The sequence below is a fragment of the Rhea pennata genome, unplaced genomic scaffold, assembly GCF_028389875.1.
Source record: "Rhea pennata isolate bPtePen1 unplaced genomic scaffold, bPtePen1.pri scaffold_41, whole genome shotgun sequence".
In the NCBI taxonomy this organism is placed as follows: Eukaryota; Metazoa; Chordata; class Aves; order Rheiformes; family Rheidae; genus Rhea; species Rhea pennata.
This window is the reverse complement of record NW_026907682.1, coordinates 2,064,008-2,084,337: the sequence shown is the minus strand read 5'-3', so window position 1 is coordinate 2,084,337 and position 20,330 is coordinate 2,064,008.

The following is a 20,330-nucleotide window of genomic DNA, read 5'->3' as shown; positions in this document are numbered from 1 at the left end:
AGCCAACAGTGGTACATGCATCAAACTGGAAACGGAGGCTGTCATCTGCCCCCCTCTCTTTTCTGCATACCACTTACTCTTTTGAACTCTGATGGCCCTGAAGACCAAGAATCCATTACCCTACTGAGACACTAAAGGTACATACTGCCACTCCCCTATTCCCTTCTATGGTAAATGGGAACAATATTCCAGCAAGTAGTTCAGCCACAGCGTCTTGGGCCTGGTCTCCTAGTGCCGTCTGTTTCCACCACCCTAAAGGCAAAGAGATGAGCTCCTCTGAGCCAGGCTGTGGGGCACTGCATGACGATGTGGGGAGAGTGCCTGGTCCCCAAAGCTGTGCAACATCACAAATGGATGTACCCCCTCCCAACGTAGTCATGCCCAAATCCTTGTGTGGGAAGGTTAGGGCTCTGCAAAGTACCTGCCCATGAAACTTGTGGTGTGGAATGTGCAGGAATGTCGCTGGCAGTGGGAAATATGGACTCATTCTGCAGGGTCTCTCCAGCCGCATCCTATCAGCCCATGGCCTTTTGTTCACGCACCTCAAGAGCACCTTGGACTTCACCGTGAGCAAGGTGGGTGATGCAATGCAGGCTGGGAGAAGAACCGGACAGGTCAGCGTTCGCTCACATGGGACACACTTCATCGTCCCCAGCGTAAAGCACATGTGAGTCATAGAAGGGAGACAGAAGCGCTGAGGAGCCACGCAGATGGCATGGAAAGATGGTGCTGGGCAGGAGACAGGAAAGCAAACAGTTGGAATTGTCCACCCGTGACCTGAAGCCAGGCACGCCATCACGAAGCCCTCATCCCCCAGCAGCTCACTCTGCTTTCCCCAGGCCACCCCTCCTACAGCCCAGCTGCCAACGCTCCTGTCTGCACCTGATCTGGCACCAGCCTCCCTCCTGCCCACTGCTCTCAGCAACCTGCCTGCTCTCCATCATAACAGCACAAGGGCTCATGCTGGAAGCTTCCCCCCAGCCTTGTGCTGAGGTGACACCGGGAGCATGGGGGTGGGGAAGTGCCTGTGAGAAAGATGAGCAGGGGTCAGGCAGCGTGATCTGCTCTTGCAGATCTGCAGGGTGGCCCTGGGAGGAGACATCAGAGACGCCATGCATTTCCTCACCTCATTGCAGGGGCCCTGGGGAGAGAGTGCCAGAGCCTGCATTGCTCAGCCCTGCCAACTCCCACAGCCAAAGCCATACTCACCAGGGCTGCAGCCCAGTTCGCAGGAGCCATTGGACGTGCTGAGGTGACGCACCTCCCGGAGGTGATCGTGCTGCTGCTTAAAAGAAGCTTCCAAATGGGGTTGTCAAGTTGTCATGTCCTGGTGCTGCTAGCTCTGCCTCCAAGCAGAGGAGAGCGAGGCAACTGAAGGCAATCTTCTTGTGTCCTGAGCTCTTGCAGCTCTCCAGCAGCTCCCATGCTACATGGCTTAAGGGAGTTGAAATGAACAAGAGCAAGAGCACTGCTGAAGAGAGCCAGTGCCAGCTTCTTACCTGGAAGGTAGCTCCCGCTCCAACACCGTGGCTTGCACTGCACAGCAACAGCACAAAGGGGAAGAATTAAAACACACAAGGAGATAAAATCCCATGGGCAGGTGGGGTGAGAGTGAAAGGAGCAAAACGTGGAGGCAATCTAAACCCAAACCCCAATCCAAACCATTCCTACCCGAAGCAGCTCAGTGCACATAATTCTCCCACCGCACTTACCTGCCTCTGTCCAGCTTCCAATGGCTGTGCAGAGCTCCTACAAACAAGGCACCAGCAGGAACACCAGACAAAGCAGGGAAGGACAGGAGTCAGGGTGTCATTCCTTTGCCTGCTGAGGGAGAGCAGAGGGTGACAGGAGGCAAGTGAGTCACGCTGAGGAACCTCTTAGAAGTCAGCTCCGGTATGGAGGAGGGAGATGTTGGGGACATCGCACAGCTGTGGGACTTTGCTTCCAGACAGGACCTGCTCTGTCAGTGCTCGGCTGCTCTCTTGGCACAGCCTTTTACTGCTCTCTGCCATTGATCCTCACGTGTCCGTCTGGGGCTCCTGGACAGCACAGCAGTGGTCTGTGTCTATTGAAAACACAAATCCTGCAGTAGGAGAGCCCATGTTGCAGGGCCCAGATGCTGTATCTGGAGTGGTGTTGGCATTCATCTCTTAGACTAGTGTAAAGGGCACAGACAACGAGAAAACTGTCTCACTGGGACTCCTCAGGGTCTCCCTGAATCCCCAGCATGGGGATGTTCTGACACCTTCCCTCTGCTCAGCATTTGTCATGGCACCCAGCTGCATTGCGCTGGTCTTTCTATAAACCTGGTGCTGCAGTGTCCTGCCAAAGGTACTTTTAGACAGCCAGCTCCTCGACTAACAGCTGTGGGGACAGACAGACGTGGTCATGTGTGTGGGCTCTGCACCTGCCAGTGCCTAGCCCAGCTCGTGCTCCAAGGTTTCCCCAGGAGCCCTTCATGCCCTTCTTCAGCTCATTGAGAAGGACCTTAACGAGTCTTTGCCCCTAGCATTGCAGTTCCCCCTCCACCAAGGATGACACTACTCACCAACTGACTATCAGAGCTCGTCGTGCTGAAGACAGCCCTCAGAGTGCAGCACTCCAGCCCCTTTTCCACTTGCTTTGGTGTTCTTTTGTAGTCCCCATCTCCCCAGGCTTCTTGGACTGCTCTCATCTCTGCTTGCTGACCGTCTGCTGGGCAGTCCCACTGTCCCTCCTACTGCCGAGGCCATGCGTGCCTCTTGCTGGGCTGGGCACAGGCCTCAGAGCTGCTTGCCTTCCTCTTGGTGGGCAGCCGGGTCCTCCCGGGTGAGCGCTGCCTGTTCCTGCCATCAGCAAAGGGGATGTGGCTGCAGCCCTGCACAGCGCAAGCAGCCGTGTCCTCCATGTGCCCCTGCTGGAGCTCTCTCTCCTCCCTGGAGGCAGCAGGGTAGCAGCTGGGGTGGCTCCAGCTAGTTTGGTTTGGCATGGCAGAGACTAGCGAGCTGCCCGCCCTGGCTTTGCTGTGGCTGCAGCTGGGTGTGTGGAGTGGCTGCTCTTTCTACCCGGTGTCACCTTCCCCTGCTGGGGCTGAGTGCTCCGAGTCTGAGGAGAGCACAATGCATTCAGGGCTTCTCTCTGCCGAGGGCTTCCAATATCCCACAAGGACACAGCTGTCTGACGAGGAGTCACTGTCCTGGGGGTTGGCAGGAGCCGGCAACTGTCTCTGGGCTTCTCGTCCTGCTTGAGCTGCCCTGTTGTCAGAGTTTGTCTGTAGATCTTGGTGAGATTGTGTGGCTGTGGCAATGTCACGGGGGCCTGCATACGAGGTGACAGGAAGCGTTGTATAGCCAGGGCTGCCAGCTGGGGATGGACTCTGGGCTGGCCCTGGAGTCGTGGCTGTACCCGCAGCAGCTGCCGGGCTTAATGATGCTGAGGGGCCTCCTTCGTGCTGGCTGTGAGAGTGGCAATCATATATGGCCTGCTGGTCATAGGTCTCCATGCTGCGTGAGCACTGGGCAAAGCTGATGAGCTCGTGGACAAAATGTCTGGTGCAACTCAGCAGCAGCAGCTCTAAGTCGTCAGCAAAGGCCTGACTGTCCAGGTCATACCTCCTGAGGTTTGTCAAGACGATGAGCTCCGTGATGGTGATCAGTGACTGGTGGACTCCAAAGAGGACTCTCAGTTCGCGCTGGAGCCAGGGCAGCAACCTCTGAATGCTGTCCGGATTGCGGGAGAACTCTGCGGAGATGTCTTGGGGGTGGCCGCCATGGGGAACCCTTTACACGCGCATCCCGGTGCGGTACAGAGTGCGGCGGAAGTTCAGCATCTCCTCCTCTGTCGCTGGCACATGTCTCTGAGGTCTGCTCTCAGCACTGGTCTGCCTGTGCAGAGACAGCCTCTGGCTTGGCTCCCGCAGCCCCTCGGCTCTCTGCCTCTGCCTGCTGTGGCTTGGAGGCCCCTCCAGGCTGCTGCCGTCCTGGGCAGAGGATGGCATCAGAGGAGCAGGGGACTGCTGCTGCGGGTGAGCTGCAGGGCGACGGTGCCTCCTGGTGGCAGGGCGCCGAGGAGCTCTCTGTCGCGGCCGCCTGGCACCAGAGCTATCTTTGGGAGGCCTCACGACATACTCCTGGTAGTCATCTTCTGCCAGCACTGTGTGCAGAATAGACTGGAAAACCTGCTTGCAGAGGGGGCATTCGGCCTTTGTTTTCGACCAGCGGAGCACACAACCAAAGCAGAACTTGTGGAAGAAGGGTTTCACGTAGGCAACGTCGTCTAAGCTGTCCAGACAGATGGGACATGTAGCATCTGGAGCTGCTGGTGTTGGTGTGATGTGCTGCAGAGGGCTGGGGAGAGCTGAGGATGAGGAACTACCATCCATGGCAGGTGCCTTAACTGCTGCTGCTGTGCTCTGCTGAAGAAAGAGAGGCCAAGATCATTCCCTTTGTCAGGAAGACTGTGAGGGTGATGTGGGGGCTGGACTATGGTGCAGGCGGGGGTGCAGAAGAACCATTGGCACACACTGAAACTCAGAGGAGGCACCTTTGGGGCTGAGACAAAAGAATGTGGGCGCTGGTGGGCTAATAACCTGGAAGGCCTGGGTGCCCTCCAAAAGGGAGGTGTTGTGGGTCAAGCTCCTGCCAACTAAGGAAGAGAGCAAGGAAAGGCATTGCAAAATGTTCAGGCTCAGGAACTGCCTAGGATGTGCAGAAGCTCTCTGCCTCCTTCCTCAGAAACAGGAGAGGCCCGTTTGCACCAATACCACTTTCATCAGCCGAACACGGGAGGCTGTGGGCACAGGCATTCAGTCATGCCTCAGAGCAACTCTTCCTTGATGAACTGGGAGCAGCCAGGTACCTGGGGAACCAACATATTGTGCCTGGGGACGACGGGCGGCCTTGCCATTCTTGGGTACCCAGCCTCAGCGCAGCCCTTTCTGCTTCTCCTCTTCAAAAGCATTGCTGTGCTGCTTGGGACTCAGCACTTCCCCAAAGCCCACTCTCCATCACCCCTTCCTTGCCTAGCCTAGCCTGCGGGACATTGCCAGGTGCAGCGCAGAGCTGCCGGTGGGCACTGAGGAAGAGGCAGCGAGGTGCCTGAGTGTTTCCAGAGACCCCTGCAGCCTCTTGGTGCCCACAGAGCACTGGCCATAGATGCACAGCCTCGCTGTCAGCTCAGTGAGCCCAGTGGGAGTATGGGAAAGACAGAAGGCACCTTTGGAATTGAGCACCCTGGGCTGCTGCTAGCCCCAAAACATCCCAGCCCCCGTGAGAGTGGCATGCGTGAGCGGAGCTCCTGCTGTGCCTTGCACACAGGCTCATCAGCAGCCTGGGGGTGAGCTAGGCTGGGCAGGACTCTGCCCCTGGAGAGCTGCACTGAGAGCAGAGCAGCCCCAGAAGCTCAGAGGTGCCATCACAAGGGTGCCCTGAGCTGCACAGAGAGGACGCCCTGACCACAGGACCAGTGTTCCTTTGGGAAAGGACATGGTGCCAGGGCTTGGACACCTTTGGCAAGCCTTCCTGGATCTTTGCGCTTTTCCACAGATTTCAGGGTGCTTCCTGAGCTGTCTGGTTGAAGGTTCAGGCCCAGACACGTGAGTTCTCTGTCAGGGAGCAATGTTATTTCTTTGGGCAGAGAGAGGGCCCCTCAGCGCTGCCATCCAGCCAAAGGCAGCAGAATTCAGCAACACCCCCTGTCCCTGGCAGCTCTGGACCCTGCTCTTTTCAAGGCAGGGTGGAGAGGCGATGAGCTGGAGGAGAGGACGGGGGCCTCTCCTGACCCTGCAGCTTCCCCAAGCTGACAGTGTCTTCACAGTGGGCAGGGTGGGGGCTTTGGCAGCAGGCGGCAGTGTGATGGCCTCTCTCAGCACAATAAGAGCAAGCCCCGTCGCTCCGCGTGTCCCATCAGTTGTGGGCTGCTCAGTGAGAGCAGATGGCACCCACCTCCATGGGCTTCTCTGCTGGGGGCAGTGCGCGTGGGGAATGCAGATGCGTCTTGGCTCCTCCAAGGGTTCAGGTGCGCTCTCCGCGCGGTGCTGTCAGGCTGGAGGACCCTGTGTGTATGTGCGTGTGGCTGTGAAGGGAACAGGCTGCAGTTAGGGGAAAATCCGACCTGTGGCTTGGTACCTCAAACCGTGTAAGTAAGGCCGCAACCGATCCGGAATTCAGAGAAGTCGTCAGAGGTAACATGAGGAGGGGCAGAAATACGGGATGAATCTGTGGAATTGCCCAGCATTTCTGAAGGAGGAAGGGAAGCATTCGTCAGACAGAGCTGCCTGTGGAGGGGGCAGGGGTGGGGTTGGGGTGTCAGGTAATGTATAGCTGAGGCGTGAAAGTGGGGCGGGATACGCAGAACTACCGAGAACAATCTAAGGGCAAGCAGACATGCTTCCTGCAGAGCAGAGGGAGGTGGCAAGGACCTGCCCTTGATCTCAGTGAGTTCTGGGTGATTCTGCTTTTTAAAGGAAGATTTACCTGTTGGCTCTCTCTTAATACACTGCCTGCATACCTCTGAAGACCAGGAAGCTTTCTAGCTTGCTGCGTGGCGTCCTCTCTGCCTGGGAGAACTCAGGCTTGTTCCGAGATTTGAACATCAACAACCTCAGGGTCATGGAACCACGGAACGGCAGAGGGTGGGGGTCAGCTAGAGCAGGTTGCTTGGGGTCGCGTTCAGTCAGGTGTTCAATATCTCCAACAACAGAGACCCCACAGCCTCTCTGGGTGACCTGGGCAGTGTTTGACCACCCCCTCTGAGTGAAAAACCTGTCCCTTGTGTTTCAAGAGAATTTCCTAGATGCCAGTTTGTGCCCATTGCCTCTTGTCCTGTCACTGGGCCCCAGGGAGAAGAGTCGGCCTCCATCCGCTGTTCTTCCAATGTGTTGAAACACATTGATCAGATTCCCCCCGAGACTTCTTTTCTCCACGCTGACCACTCCCAGCCTCTCTGCATGTGATGCTGCAGTCCCGTAATCATCTTCATGACACTTTGCTGGACTTGCTGCAGTATGGCCATGTCTCTCCTGTACTGGGGAGGGCAGAACTGCACACAGTAGTCCAGGTGTGGCCTCACTGGGTCTGAGGAGAGGAGAAGAATCATGTGGAGGTGACTGCCCTCCTAATGCAGCCCAGGATGCTGGTGGGCAGGTGCTGGTGCCTGTAGTCGCCATGCAGTCCTGGAGGTTCAAGATGCTGAGGGCAATAGGGAAGGACAGTATCAAATGTAGAGATGTGGCCTTTGAGAGAGCAGACTTCACCTCCTTGAGGCAGCTGGTGGGGGGCATGTCATGGGAGGCAGCTCTGAAGGGGGAAGGAGAGCAGGGAAGCTGGCAAGCCTTTAAAAGCAGCTGCCTCCAAGTGCCAGAAGAGTGCAGCCCTGTGCTCAGGAGAACGGGCACAGCAGGAGACCACTGCTGTAAACAGCGAATTCCTGATGCAGTTAGAAGGCAAAAAGGCAGCACGTGGGGGATAGGAGCAGGGAGAAGGGAGAAGGCTACAGAGGAAGAGTTTAGAAGTGTTGCCCAGGCACATGGGCATGGCCTTAGAAAAGAGAAAGCTCCCTAGCAGGAGAGATAGAGAGCAGAGGCAGGTAAAGGTGAGGTCCTCGGTGCCTTCTTTGCCTTGGTCTTCAACAACAACATCCCCCCCACCCCCAGCTCCTATGCTTAGTGGAGGGGGGTTGTGGGGGAGATGAACTACAGGCAGCGTGCAAGGTTCGAGGGAGGGATTCCTTGCCAGAGCTCTGCCCATAGAAGTGCGTGGGCCCCTCACAGATTGCATCTGTGGGAGCTGAACGTTTTAGCCTAGGTCCTTGCAAGGCTGCACTCTCTCACCTTTGAAAGGGTCTCTGTGTGCCCGTGATGCCCAGGCTGCTGCGCAGGGAGCGCTGGGCCCAGGTAGGGTGGACAGACAGCACAGAGACAGCAGCACCGCTGGCCTGGCTGGCAGCACCACTGGTGCTGGTGCCAGGGCTGGTGCCGGAGCCAATATAGGCCCCTGCAGTGAGCAGGTGGTGGGAAGGTAGTGTGGAGGTGCAGGGCAGGAGGGGACATGGGGCCCACGGGGCCTTTTGGGGAGCTGGTGCGGCAGGAGACAGCCTGAAGAGGCTGGCAGAGGAAAGCTTGGCCAAGCCCAGCACTGGCTTTGCCTGCAAACCTGCTGCTGCCCCGAGCTGTGCCATAGACGGGAACGGCTGTCGCTGGCTCTGCTGCAGCCCTCCAGCAGCCTCTGGCAGTGCCTCGGTACTTACAGATGTGCCTGTGGATGCTGCACATGTGGCTGCTCAGCTGGATGAGGTTTGGGAGCCTCTGCAGGACCCCAGGGGTAAGGAGTCAGGTTTTATTTGCTGCCAGGGACAAGATTTTTTTAAACAATTTTTTCCGTGCTGTAATCTGGATGGTAGCTCAAAAGACGTCTGCCATGACAGAGAAGCAAAACCAATCTCCTCTCTGATTGCAGATGTGCCTGTAGGTGAAGCTTTCCCAGCCTTTCGTCTGGACGAGGTTTTGGCCTCTCTGCAGAACACTACAGGCAAGCAGTTAATACTTTTTTCCCTGAATGAAGCAGCTTGTGATGTTATGGGATCACTTTTGTGACTCCAAAGCCATCTATCTGAATACGTAAGTGAAGGAAATCTCTTCTCCAGTTGCAGATGTGGCTGGAGGGAGGCTTCTGCAGATTCTCAGCTAGCTGAGGTTTTGGAGAGAGGTCTGAATTGCACAGGTGAGGTGTGGCTATTCAATACTGGCACAAATCGTCTTTTCTCTTGTAATATTTGTCTGCCCTCCAGATGAATCCAGGCTACCCAGCAAACATCTTTGGTATGAAGCCCAGATTCATACCAATTGTACAACGGGCTCTTGTACAAGGCAAGTGTAAAGGGTCTGTTTTGTGTGCTGGGTCAAAATGCTGCCTCTCCAGCTGTGGCTTCTTTGATGTCCCATTAGAGACCTCCTTGTCAGGGACATTGCACCAAGGGCCAGGCTGTTGGTATAGCTGATCTTTGAGGGATGTAAAATCCTGCATCAATGCAGGATTTGGGGAGGTGCCGGTTCCAGTTGAAAGGGCACCTGCCCCACTCTGCAACTTTGAGAATCTAGACCCACATGTACATCCTGTGGAGTGACATGATCCACTCGCCTTCCCTGCAGTTTGTATCATATTGGAAAAAAAACACTGGTACCTTCTCATTTGTATTTGGTTGTAGATGTGCCTGTAGACACTTGTGACCCTGCCTCTCAGGTGGCTCCTGACTTCAAAGCCTGGGAGGGATCCTGTGGGTTAATGGTCTCCATGGATTTCCATGCACAAAGAAACCTTTCTGTTTTTGTGTTGTATTCTTTGAAATGTAACTTACTACTTTCTCTGAAGATCCTCAGAGAGAAGCTTCCTAGATAAAGCATCGGAATATTCTGTGGGATTTTCAGAAGCTGTGAGGAAAATAGTGCAGGGGGAATTTCTGTTAAGCTCCCTGGCATGATGGGACTTGCTTCTCAGAAGGATTTTGTCCCCAGCTGAAATGCCTGCCCCTTTTTTCCTGTCCTCTGTGATGTGAATCCTTGGGGGGCAGGTTTAGCTCAGTTGTTTAGAGTGTGGTGCTGCTAATGCCAAGGTCGCGGGTTCAATCCCTGTATGGGCTGTGCTGAGGGTTGGAATAGATGACCTCCAGAGGTTCCTTCCAACTTTACCATTCTATGATTCAGTGTCCTCTTACATTGCCCCCACCAAAATGCCAAAAATTGGCATGTGAGCAGGAAGAGCACATGCAAGTTTCTCATCATCCAGCCTGTCTGGTTTTGCTGTCTGCACCAGTTTCTTGGAAGATGTTGTGCCCTTACCTTTTTCTCCGCACATGAAACATTGTTTGGGCTAGTGGGCTAGCTGGACCACCAAGGACAGAAGTTTTGGTCTTCAAGCCCTTTGGGAAGTATTGCCTCCTGAAGATACTGTGTTCCTGATGAGGTCCCAGTTAGGTCTGCTCACAGTTCCTTGCTTTCTAAAGACTTCCCTTGCTTTCACCTTTCCTTTCTTTCTTTCTAAAGGGACAGATAATGAGACTGTGGAAGAGGAGATGTTTTGGAAAGGAGGCAGTCACAGACTGCTTGTCTCCGATAGAGGAGCCAAGCCTATGGAAGGAAGAGGGATGCCAGGTAATTGCTGTCCCTTGTCAGCTGGTGTAATACCTCTAACTGCTTGTGTGCCTCTGGGCTCCTTCCTTAGGAGATAGGAAGATTGGCCAGCAGTGGCTTTTTGGAGCGGCCTTTCATCTCTGGTATGTGGCGATTATTGCTGTTTGTGATTTACTGGGGCAGATGTTGTTGCAGTCTGTGTAACTGCAAGGGGACCCTCATGTGCAGTGAGACAGGAGAAGGAGACCCTGTGCAAGACTCCTGTTGTGTTTGGTGCTTTTAATTCTGAAGCCCGGGTGTGTCGCTTTGGTCTCATCAAATCGAACCTCGGAAAGCACTGTGTGAATTCTAGTTCTCTCCTGAGTCTAGTAGAGCAGCCTGCTCTTGACGGAAAGGTAGTGTGCACATTTTGGAAGATTCTGTGAGTGCAGCAATGGTGCTGCTTGTAGGAGGAATATAGTGGTGAAAGCCCACGATACGTGTCTCTCTTGATCCTCACATACATTTTCAGGGGAGCCTCTGAGACCTAAAGGGCATTTTTCTGTTGGCCAAGGCTAGAGGACCAGCTTGTAGGTGTAACGATTATTTCTGGGCTTCCCGCACTTAGCTGCATGCCTTTGGTGCTGTGAGGGGACGCAAAAGTCCCCAGAGAGCAGTGCTGGAACCCGGATGCATTCAAGTGTTCCCTGGAAGAGCTGTGAGAGGAGGAAGGTGAGGTGATGCCTGTGTGTTAGGGAAGCCAGAGCACACAGTGACTGCTGGGCTGGGAAGTGCAGCTGGTACTGTTCCAGCTGCAGCTGTGCCTCTCTGCAGCCAGGGCCCCAGTGTCCCTGAGCAAGAGAGCAGGAGCACAAGAGAGCCTGCCTCTGTGAGCTGGGCTTAGGGTGCTGAGCTGGGAGTGCCTTCCTTGGCAGGGAGCTGGGAGTTCCCGCTGTTCCTCGTGGAACCTAGAAAACATTGCAGCTGCAGGGTTTTCTCTCAGGCAGACATGTTAACTCCTCAGCTTGCCTGGGAAATCTGGAGGCACCATTAGGTGAGGAGTAATGCAGAGTCTGCCACTCTAGTGTGCAGAATGGTAGTATTTCTCCTCCAGGTGGGGTAAGAAGAAGAAAGTGGAGGCTTCAGCTGATAAAGATCTACACAAACGCATTGTAATAGCTTCTGAAGTCATCTCCGGTGTGGTAGTGGCGAGGGTAGTCTTGGTGGTAGTAGTCCCTTTGCTGCTGAAGAAGAGAGAAGGGTAAACTGCGTTATTTTCCCCATGTATTGGTGGATGGCTGCTCTTAGCAATTCAGAGCTCTAGTGCTGTGGAATGCAAAGTGAGCTGTCAGCAGTCCTGTTGAGATTTCTGCTCTCAAGTTTTTTAATTGGCCTTGTGATTCATACCAACAAATACGCTGTGCTGAAGCTTGCTTTTATTCTATCAGGGAACCAGTTAGGCCTGTCACCAACACTGCCTGTAAAAGGGAAGAAGGCAGAGCAAATTCAGGCCGAGGAAAGCAGGAGGCTGACATTGCCATGGAAAATGAGGACTTGAAGAGTAGCCTTAGTCCACTGCTAGTGAATTAGGACACCCTGTGTTGTAATGGTGATATTTCAGATTTTTCGCTTCACCCTAGAGGCTGGAGCAGATCCGATCCTAGTGATGACTCTTTCTCAGGTACATGCATGTCATTGGATTCTGCAGAAAAAGAGCCTCTGTTGACAGTAGCTGAACCCAGTCACTCCAAGCCTGTGTATCTTTGTATAACTGCATACTGTGTTTTTTCAGGGGGCCATAGCTGATGCTGCAATGCCCTTAGCAGCCTGGAGACACCCTGAAGGCACCTAGACCACTGATTGGGCGGTTCCAGTTATCAGCCTGTGAGGATGTTTTCCAGAGGTCTGTATCACGATGTTGTTTTCCACAGGCACCTCTCCTTGTTAGGGATGTCCCTTCAAAGGGCTCAGGTTTCTGCTAGGGTGTTTCTTATAAAGCATGACATTGTTTAAACCAGGAGAGACACTTGTTCCCAAGCCAGTGGCAGCTGCTGAAGACTTGAGGTGAAGTGCTGGAGGCCATGAAAGGATGGATCTCTTTGGACCCAGCCTCCCTGAGGTGTCCTCTGTAGGGCTGCCATTAAGGTTTCCTTTTTGGAAGGGCAAATGGTTAAAAATGCAGAATCCCTGGCTGTGATTTATTCCCCAAAGATTTCTTGGAGCTGGTGCTTGGAATGAGAGGTGTAAAAGGGAAAGAAAAAGCAGGCTGTGTTGTGGAAGAGAAAGAGCACAGAGAGATCTGCCTGGGACCCCTAATGAATGTTCCTCTGCATCAGCTCCTTCCTGCTGAAAGGGCCCAAGGCACAGCAGAATCGCAGTGACTCCCCTGGGATGTAGCAGGCAGGGTGAAACCTGACTGTAAAACCTTGGCTTCACACGAGCCCCAGATCAGAGACTGCTACTCAGTTTTGCTCTACAAATTTACTGGGTTTTTCTACATCTCCTGAACTTTTTGTTCTCTGTGTCAGCTCACGGCACAAATGTCTGCATCCCCCCCCCTCCCAGTTTCCTTACCCAAATGTTCTCATCCATCAGGCTGCCAGGGCCAGCCCAACTGCAGCACCTTGCAGCTCCTGTCTCTGCACAGGGGAAGAAGTTCTGCTGCTGCTGCAACCCTGCTGTCCCAGCAGGAGCTCGGCTACATCTGTGACACAGGACATCCTGCTCCGTCTCCAGTCTCAGCTTCTCTCCGGCCAAAAAGTCAGGCCAAGGATTGAGCATAGACTGGAGGAAGAGCACTGCCCACTCAGCTGAGGTTGTGCTCCGGGCAGATAAAGGTCTAACGCTGCCACAGGGGTCTCTGGCAGAGCTGTCTGCACAGCAGGCAGAGCTCTGAAGCGCTCCCACATTCCCACACAGTCACAGGAGCAGGGACTCAACTGGCCTCTTTGGCTGCCCCACGGCACTGCACCCTCCCTTCTCCCCATTCAGGAGGGAGATGTACAGACATGACCACTCAAAATGGATACATGCTGGTCCTTGTCTGTCCTTTGTATCAGGGAGGGGGATGGCACAGCTCAGCTCAGCTCAGCTTCAACAAGACACACATGCATCCTCCGTGCTGCTCTTCAGCTTCTCTGGCCATCCCATATGGTCCAGAAAGGATGTCCCATAGCAGCATGCATGTCCCAGGCATCAGCAGGTCTGCCGACCCAGGGATGTACTCTCCAGAGATGTTTGGCTTTTGTTGTGACTGAGCTCAAGTGAGAGGAGTGGGGAGAAGCAGGTGATTGCTTGGGCAGCTTTGAGAATGACCTTGAAAATGCTTGCCTGTGGGGACAGTGACTGCAGACCACCCACTGCCCCCAAAGACTCCTTCCGGGCTGATCTTGAGTCAGGAACAGGAGCATCTTTGATGAGGATGTTGATTGAGCCCGTGTGCATGGTGCAGAACAGATTAGCAGTGCATCACTGTAAACCCCCTGGCCACCTCACTGCCATGCTGTTGTTGGCAGTTGGTATTTTTCAACTTTGAATAAAACAAATCCAGCCATTGTAGGTACTTCTGGACTTGTGAGGATTTTTTTCTTTTTTTGAACATTGGGACTGAGCAGCAGGGAGAAGTCTGAACTACATGTCCTGTGCTCTTGTAGGCAGTGCTGAATTGAACAACCCTGCACACTCTCATCTGTTGTGAGGAGGGGAATTTTCCCTTTTCCCTCTGGGTTTCCCGGGTCAGTTCCTGGTAGCAGAAAAGAGCATTTCCCATGAGCAGGGGAGGCACAAGAAGGTTCCCAGCACATCAAGAGGCCAGTGAAGACACAGCCAGGAGATGCTTTGGGAAACTCTTGGGTTTCATTTGTGGCTGCTCAGGATGCTCTTTCTTCTCTTTCTTGGAAGATGACACAGGGCAGAAGAGAGAGCCTTCTATAACGCTGACTGATTATATTTTAGCCCTAGTAAAGTGTATGGCTTGTGCTGGGTGCTGGTCCTAACACTGTTGATCCCCCAGCCTCCCGGAGGTGTCCTCATCGGGGCTGCCATTAAGGTTTCCCTTTCAGAAGGGAAAATGGTTATCCTTCCAAGTCCTTTGGACTGCTCAGCTGGATCAGGACATAGCTGGGGCAGGGAGGGGCAGGAGATGTTGTGAAGGATCCCTGTACAGCTGTGCACAAGTACAGAAATTCAGCCCCGAATTCACTCCAGGGTGTTGTAACCAGAATAGAAATGGTGATGTGCTCAGCAATCTGCTGCCTGCTCTAGGAGAAGGCCATACCTTTTAACAGTGAGTACGCGCCAAGAACAAGGCTTAACTACGTAACACCTCCTGATAGACTTTGGAAAGGACGTGCCAGTAAAGAAGCAGAGTAAGGCACACCTTAAGTGCTTTTTGTAACCCAGCCTCCAGGAGGCAGGCAATATTGCTGAGTAAAAAAGAATTTCAATAACCTTTCCTCACATTTCCCCCAAGCCTGTTTTTTTGCTACATCGCTTTCAGCCTTCCTACTCAGCTGTTAGATCCTCCCGAGCAGAATTCCTTGACAAACCAGACAGCCCCTATTCACAAGTGCAGGGAGCCTTTTCACCCACAAGTGCGTTGCTCGAGTCTGGCAAGCTGGGAGGTTTGTGCAGGGCCTGCTCCTGCACTGAAGTGAATGTGTCAGCACAAGGCAGGAGAGACATCCGGAGGTCGGGAAAACGGTCTTCCACTCACAGATCCCACCAGTGGGAGAGCCAAGAGAAGTCTGAGGGGCCTGGGTGGGAAAGAGAGAAAATGAACATGATGGGAATAGGAACACGTGAGCCAGAGGTCCTGCTCGGACACGAGGCCGCAAAACTGCTGGGCAGGGGATGAAAACTGTTGAAGGGCAGAGGTACTGTGTGAGCAGGAAGTGGGTTATGGTGTCAAAATTACCTGTTCTCGTTTGTGCATTCACAGGCACCAGTAATGAGCAGCTGGAGTCAGATTTTTAAGTTTTTTTAATTTTTATTGCTAGCAATAAGCTGCCTCTTGTCTGGCAGCACAAGAAGGGGCCGCAAGCAGCTTTTTGTTACAACTTTTAAGCAATAGTTAATTGTTACATGTTCAATACTTTAATTTACACAACCAGCCAGATCGATCCACAATTTTTACTTCTACCCATCCTCTTGCTGTGTTACAGTACAAGAGAGTTCTGTGACAGCCTCATATGGTCCATCTTCTTCATGAGCTGATTTTGCACCTCTTCTGCTGGTACCTTGGAACAACTTTTGTACTGCTGGCTGGATTAACCTGGCTTCTTTGCAGATCTTCAACTTTGTACAAGAACAGGCCTAAGGCGAAGTCAGGTAAGATGTTCTGCTTGCAGGGTACATGAGTTTCTATGTTCTTTTTTCTGCTAAACTAGAGGACAGTGGAAATTCCCTTAACATTCCCTCCTTTCATTTCATGCATACCACCTTTCAATATTACGCTGGTCTACACCGATATCTCCTTACACATGGAGAGGCATATTTGACCCATGCATGAGACAAGAGAAAAGCACCGTTCCTACTGCCAGGATTAATGTTAAAATTATTAAAACACATCTGGTCCACACTCCCAGACCTGGCAGCCATGACCACAACCATGACCAGTTCTGTTGCTAGGAAATTAAGCAGTTACTGCTCTTTGGCTACTCGATGGAAGGTACGCTCAGGTCATTGAATGATGTTTGCATAATACTTGTTTTTATTTGTTTCCATAAAAGACACAGACAGTGTATGCCAACACACACACACTCCCCTCTGTGTGGCCACTAGGTAATCTAAAGCCCAGCGATTCTAGAGGACTAATGGAGAGAAAGACTTCGCTTCTACTTTTAGATTTTTTGAGGCAATTAAGAGCAGCAGCATTTTGAATGATTTCAAGGGTGGCAGAGATGACACCCACACTTGGGAACAGTGCACGCATTAACTGATTTAATTTTTTAGGTCTTTTCACTGTGTTAAAATAGTACAGTTCCCTGCTAGGATGGTCTTGCTTCTGTGCCCAGGAGGCAGGAGGTAACATCAGTCTCAGTGGTACTTTTACATTTTGATAGTCCCCATTTGCCTGAGTATATCATTTGGAATGGATTTTCACCTATGCACCAGTTGCTATACTTCTAAATGCACACTGTCCAGCTGCTATTACCTACCAGGTGTGACCGCAAGGCGGGCAAGCGTGGGTCAGAATCCAGCAGAGAGAGACGCTCAAAGTCTGCCCTGTGAGGAACGGCTGTGAGAGCTGGGCCTGTTTAGCCTGGGGAAGAGAAGCCTGAGGGGGGATGTTATCAATGTCGTCAGTATTGAAGGGAGGGTGTCAAGGGGACAGGGACAAACTCTTTTCAGTTGTCCCATGTGATAAGGGCAGAATCTTTTTCCTTCTCTGGAGATATTCAAAGCCTGCCTGGATGCAACCCTCTCTAACGTGCTCTAGGTGACCCTGCTGGAGAAGGGGAGTTGGACTAGATGATCTCCAGAGGTCCCTTCCAACCCTTCCTATTTTGTGATTCTATGATTTTTATGATTTCTGTGTCCCCCAGGTCAACTTTGAGCAAGACACAAGTTTGTGCCGAGCTCTCTTCAGTCACAACTGGCCAGCATCTGCCTGCCAGCAGAGAGAAAGAACACTACAGCCTGCTCAAGGTGACATTCAGGGATGACAACAGTTTAAATACCTGGCTGTAGTAGCAATACCTACTGTTGAACAGAAGCATATCTTTCTCCAGTTTTAGGAGAGCACTCACCATGTGGGAGACCTTGTTCTGCCCTTATCAAACACTCGGGGGGGGGGGGGTCAGAAGTAGTTTGACCAGACGGGAAGAGCCATCTTCTCTTCATACTCAGGAATGAATGGAGAGAGCTTGGATTTGCTAAAGCAGCCGCAGCCAGGGAACACGGCTGGCCACAACACAGGCGCAAGAAAAAGAAATCTATCTCTGCTTAGATACCTTTGTCTCCAACAGCAATGCACACCTTATGCTCTGGCTTTAAAATGTAGGTTTAACCAAGAGCCTGGGAAAAAGGAATAAGGACACCGGGGTCAATAGAAATAAACAGTAACAACGGGGTCTGACCTGTAAGCTCTTCGAAATAGCTCTCCATGCAAGGGTGTGTTCACATCCTTCTCCTTGCTCTAGCAAGGACAGAGCCCATTTATGGCCATCTTTTTCCTTTCCTCCTTAGCAAAAGGAGGACAGGAGGAAGATACCAAAACAGCACTAGAGCTCTACATGTACGTACCTCAGGGCTCAGGCCGTGCTTTTTTTCACAGCCATCTTCTTTCCTCATTACTGCAGAGGACAGACTGCTAACGTTTGTAACTTAAAGCTGAAAATAAATCAAATTTTCACAGCTTGATCGAGAAAACTGAATACTGCACTGCCCCAGCACACTACAACAGCAGCTCCTGCCTATCTGCTTTCACCAACAGTTTCCCCACACACGCCCAGAGCGTTTCAGCTTTCCATGAGGGGAGAACATCCCGGGGCAGAAGCAGCACAGGAAGCAGCTGCTCTGTTCCTCTCCCTCCTCCCCTGATGCCTGTGCGGTCACTAGTGCTGCAGCTCTCACAGCTCAGGGCTTCTCGGCACCCGCCAGGCCGCAGCGCGGGCTGAAAACCCCCGCTGTGTCCCAGGGATGCTCACGGGCAGCACCTGCCCCCAGCGCAGTGCAGAAGTTTCTCTCATCTCCCTCCCCTCTCCTCCCCTCCCGCAGACTTGCCCAGGCCCCAGGGCAGAGCGGGGCCCTGTGGCAGCAGCGCCCGGCAGCAGCATTTCCCCACGCACCAGCACCAGCAGCCAGGGAAACACAGGCCCCGCCCCCGCAGCCGGAAGTGACGCCCCCTGCACCACAGACCCTCCCACCCCTCACTCCTCCAATAGCTCCCGTTGGACGTGACCTCGTGGGGCGGGACCCCAGGGAGGGGCGGGAGGGAGGCAGCAGTGCGCATGCATTTTCAGGGGCCGGGTGGGGAGGGAGAGGCGGGCAGGGGAGCCGATGGGAGGGACCAAGAGGGGCGTGGCAAAGAGGGAGGGGCGTGGCTGGTCAGGGCGGAGCATGCGCAGTGGCCCAGAGGAGGGCGGTGAGGGGTGGGGCTGGCCGGGCCCTGTGGGCAGGTAGGGGGTGAGAGGCGGCTGCTGCCGTGGGGCAGCGTCTCCCGGCCCGGGGCCGCCCGGAGCCTTTAGCCGCAGCGACAGAAGCTGCCGCGCCGGGGCCGAGGGCTGCAGGCTGGGCAGAGCGAGCGGCCATGTGCGTGGGGCAGCCAGAGCCGCCGCGGCCCGGCCGTGTGGCCGCAGCGGTGGGGAAGGCCCGACCAGGCCTGGGCCGCCTCCGGCCCCTGGGAGTCCCCGGCTCTTGCACCCTTTCTCCTAACAGCCCCGTGGCTCGGTGCCAGCTGTGGTGCCAGTTTCTCAGCACCATCCCATCTGTGAGGAGAGGCCGTGGCTGCAGCGGTGCTTGTGGTGTCTCTAGGCTGGAGGCAGGAGGCAGCCAGCGCCCCGGTGCCCCTGCTGACAGCCCTGCTTTCCCTGGGGCAGGTTCCCAGCCCCTCTCTTAGCCCAGCTGGGCTGTGCGCTGCAGCTGGTAAGGGTGAATCAGCTGGGCAAGCTGGAGAGGAGAGCCTTCTAGCACCAGCAACTTGGAGGAGAGGGTAACTGTAAGATCAGTGAGTATGGAAGAGATGGCCTCGGATGGCAAGGAAAGGTGCCGGATGGTGCCGGGAGGATTAGCGGGCAGAGCAAGGGGTGTCCTTGGAGTGGCTGTGTGCTCTGGAGTGCCTGAAGAAGGGTATCCTGTGCAAGGGGCATGGAGTGCAGGGGTGGAGAGAGGCAACTTGGTGGTGCTGCCCAGCTCTCAGCTGCCAGGCAGGCTCCAAAGCTGAAAGCAGAGGCTTGGAGGCAAGGCCATAGGGATGGGTGTGCCCATGGGGACTGCCAAGGCGTTGTGCTGGGGGTGCCCCCAGCGATCCCCGGGGCTTGGTGAGGGCTGTTGCCACAGTGAGCAGCAGGGCTTTGTGATGGTGGTGGCATGGTGCCTCCAAGGCCCTGCTGATGGGGCTGTCTCCATGGGGACTGTGTCCCTGCTGTGAACAGAGCCCCCGGGGTCCTCCCTCTGAGGAGAGTTGCTCCCTGAGGAGGCAGCAGCTGCCCTTGGGGCCAGAGCAGCAGGACCCCAGCAGAGGATCATGCAGAGGGACGAGGAGCGGCAGCAAACGTCTGCTGCCAGGCTGCACACGCACTGCCAGGCACGCCGGAGCGCAGGGGCGAGGTGAGCCATGGGGCTGGAGGCAGGGGCAGGCAGCAGGCATGGGAGCTGCCCGGAGAGCAGGCAGCTGGTTTGGCAAAGGAGCTGGGGTGAAAGAGGCAGGCAGGAGCTGCTGTGGACAGGTGGGAATTTCTTGCCGGTCCTCGGGATTTTCCCTGGGACAAAGCACAGCAACCTGCATGCTCCAAGGCCCCCACAGAGCCTATGAGCTCTGTGCTGAGGGGCAGAGAGCAGCTCTGGGCCCAGCTCAGCCAGGCCGCGTGCAGCCAGAGCTTCCCTTGCACACAGCCCTCAGGTTTCCTCATCTTCACCAGCCACAGACCAAGGCAACCACCTCCACCCTGTGAGTCCTTCTGCCCACAGGTGGCCAGCAGCAGCTGCACGCAGCAGTGCAGTGCAGCTGGATCCCAGCTTGCTCCCACCAAAGGCACAGGCTGCTTCGGCTGCCAAATGCACAGGGCTCACGTGCTTCTGGAATGGTGTAGAGCTGAGCCATGACGGTGGCTTTGAAAGCCTCTGCCTGACTTCCTGGAGCTGCCGAGGAGCAAGTGGGAAGTGCTGGCAAGAAGCAGGAGGTGTCTGCCTACTGGACGCTGACTGCATGCTCTGCCTGGCAGCCTGCAAGGACTTACCTGGGGGTGCCCAAGGCAGCTGCCATTTCCCATCTCTTGCCCCACACTGACAAAGCCTCTGCCCAGACAGCCTGGCTAGCAGGAGAAGCAGAGCACCCACAAGACCCCTGCCTTGCTCTCTCCTGCTCCTGCCAGGGCTCAGCTCCAGCCAAGGCTGCCTCCTGCAGGCTTGGCCCTCTCCCAAGTGCTTCTTACAGCCCTGTGTCCCTGGCATCATGTACAACCAGAGGCACCAAACTCCACAAGCCTTCAGAATTGTTTAGCTTTGTACGTCATTTCCACTTGGCAGATTTTGGAAGGACGTGACTTCTTTGGGGTGTCTGACATGGCATTTTCATATACCACCTGCT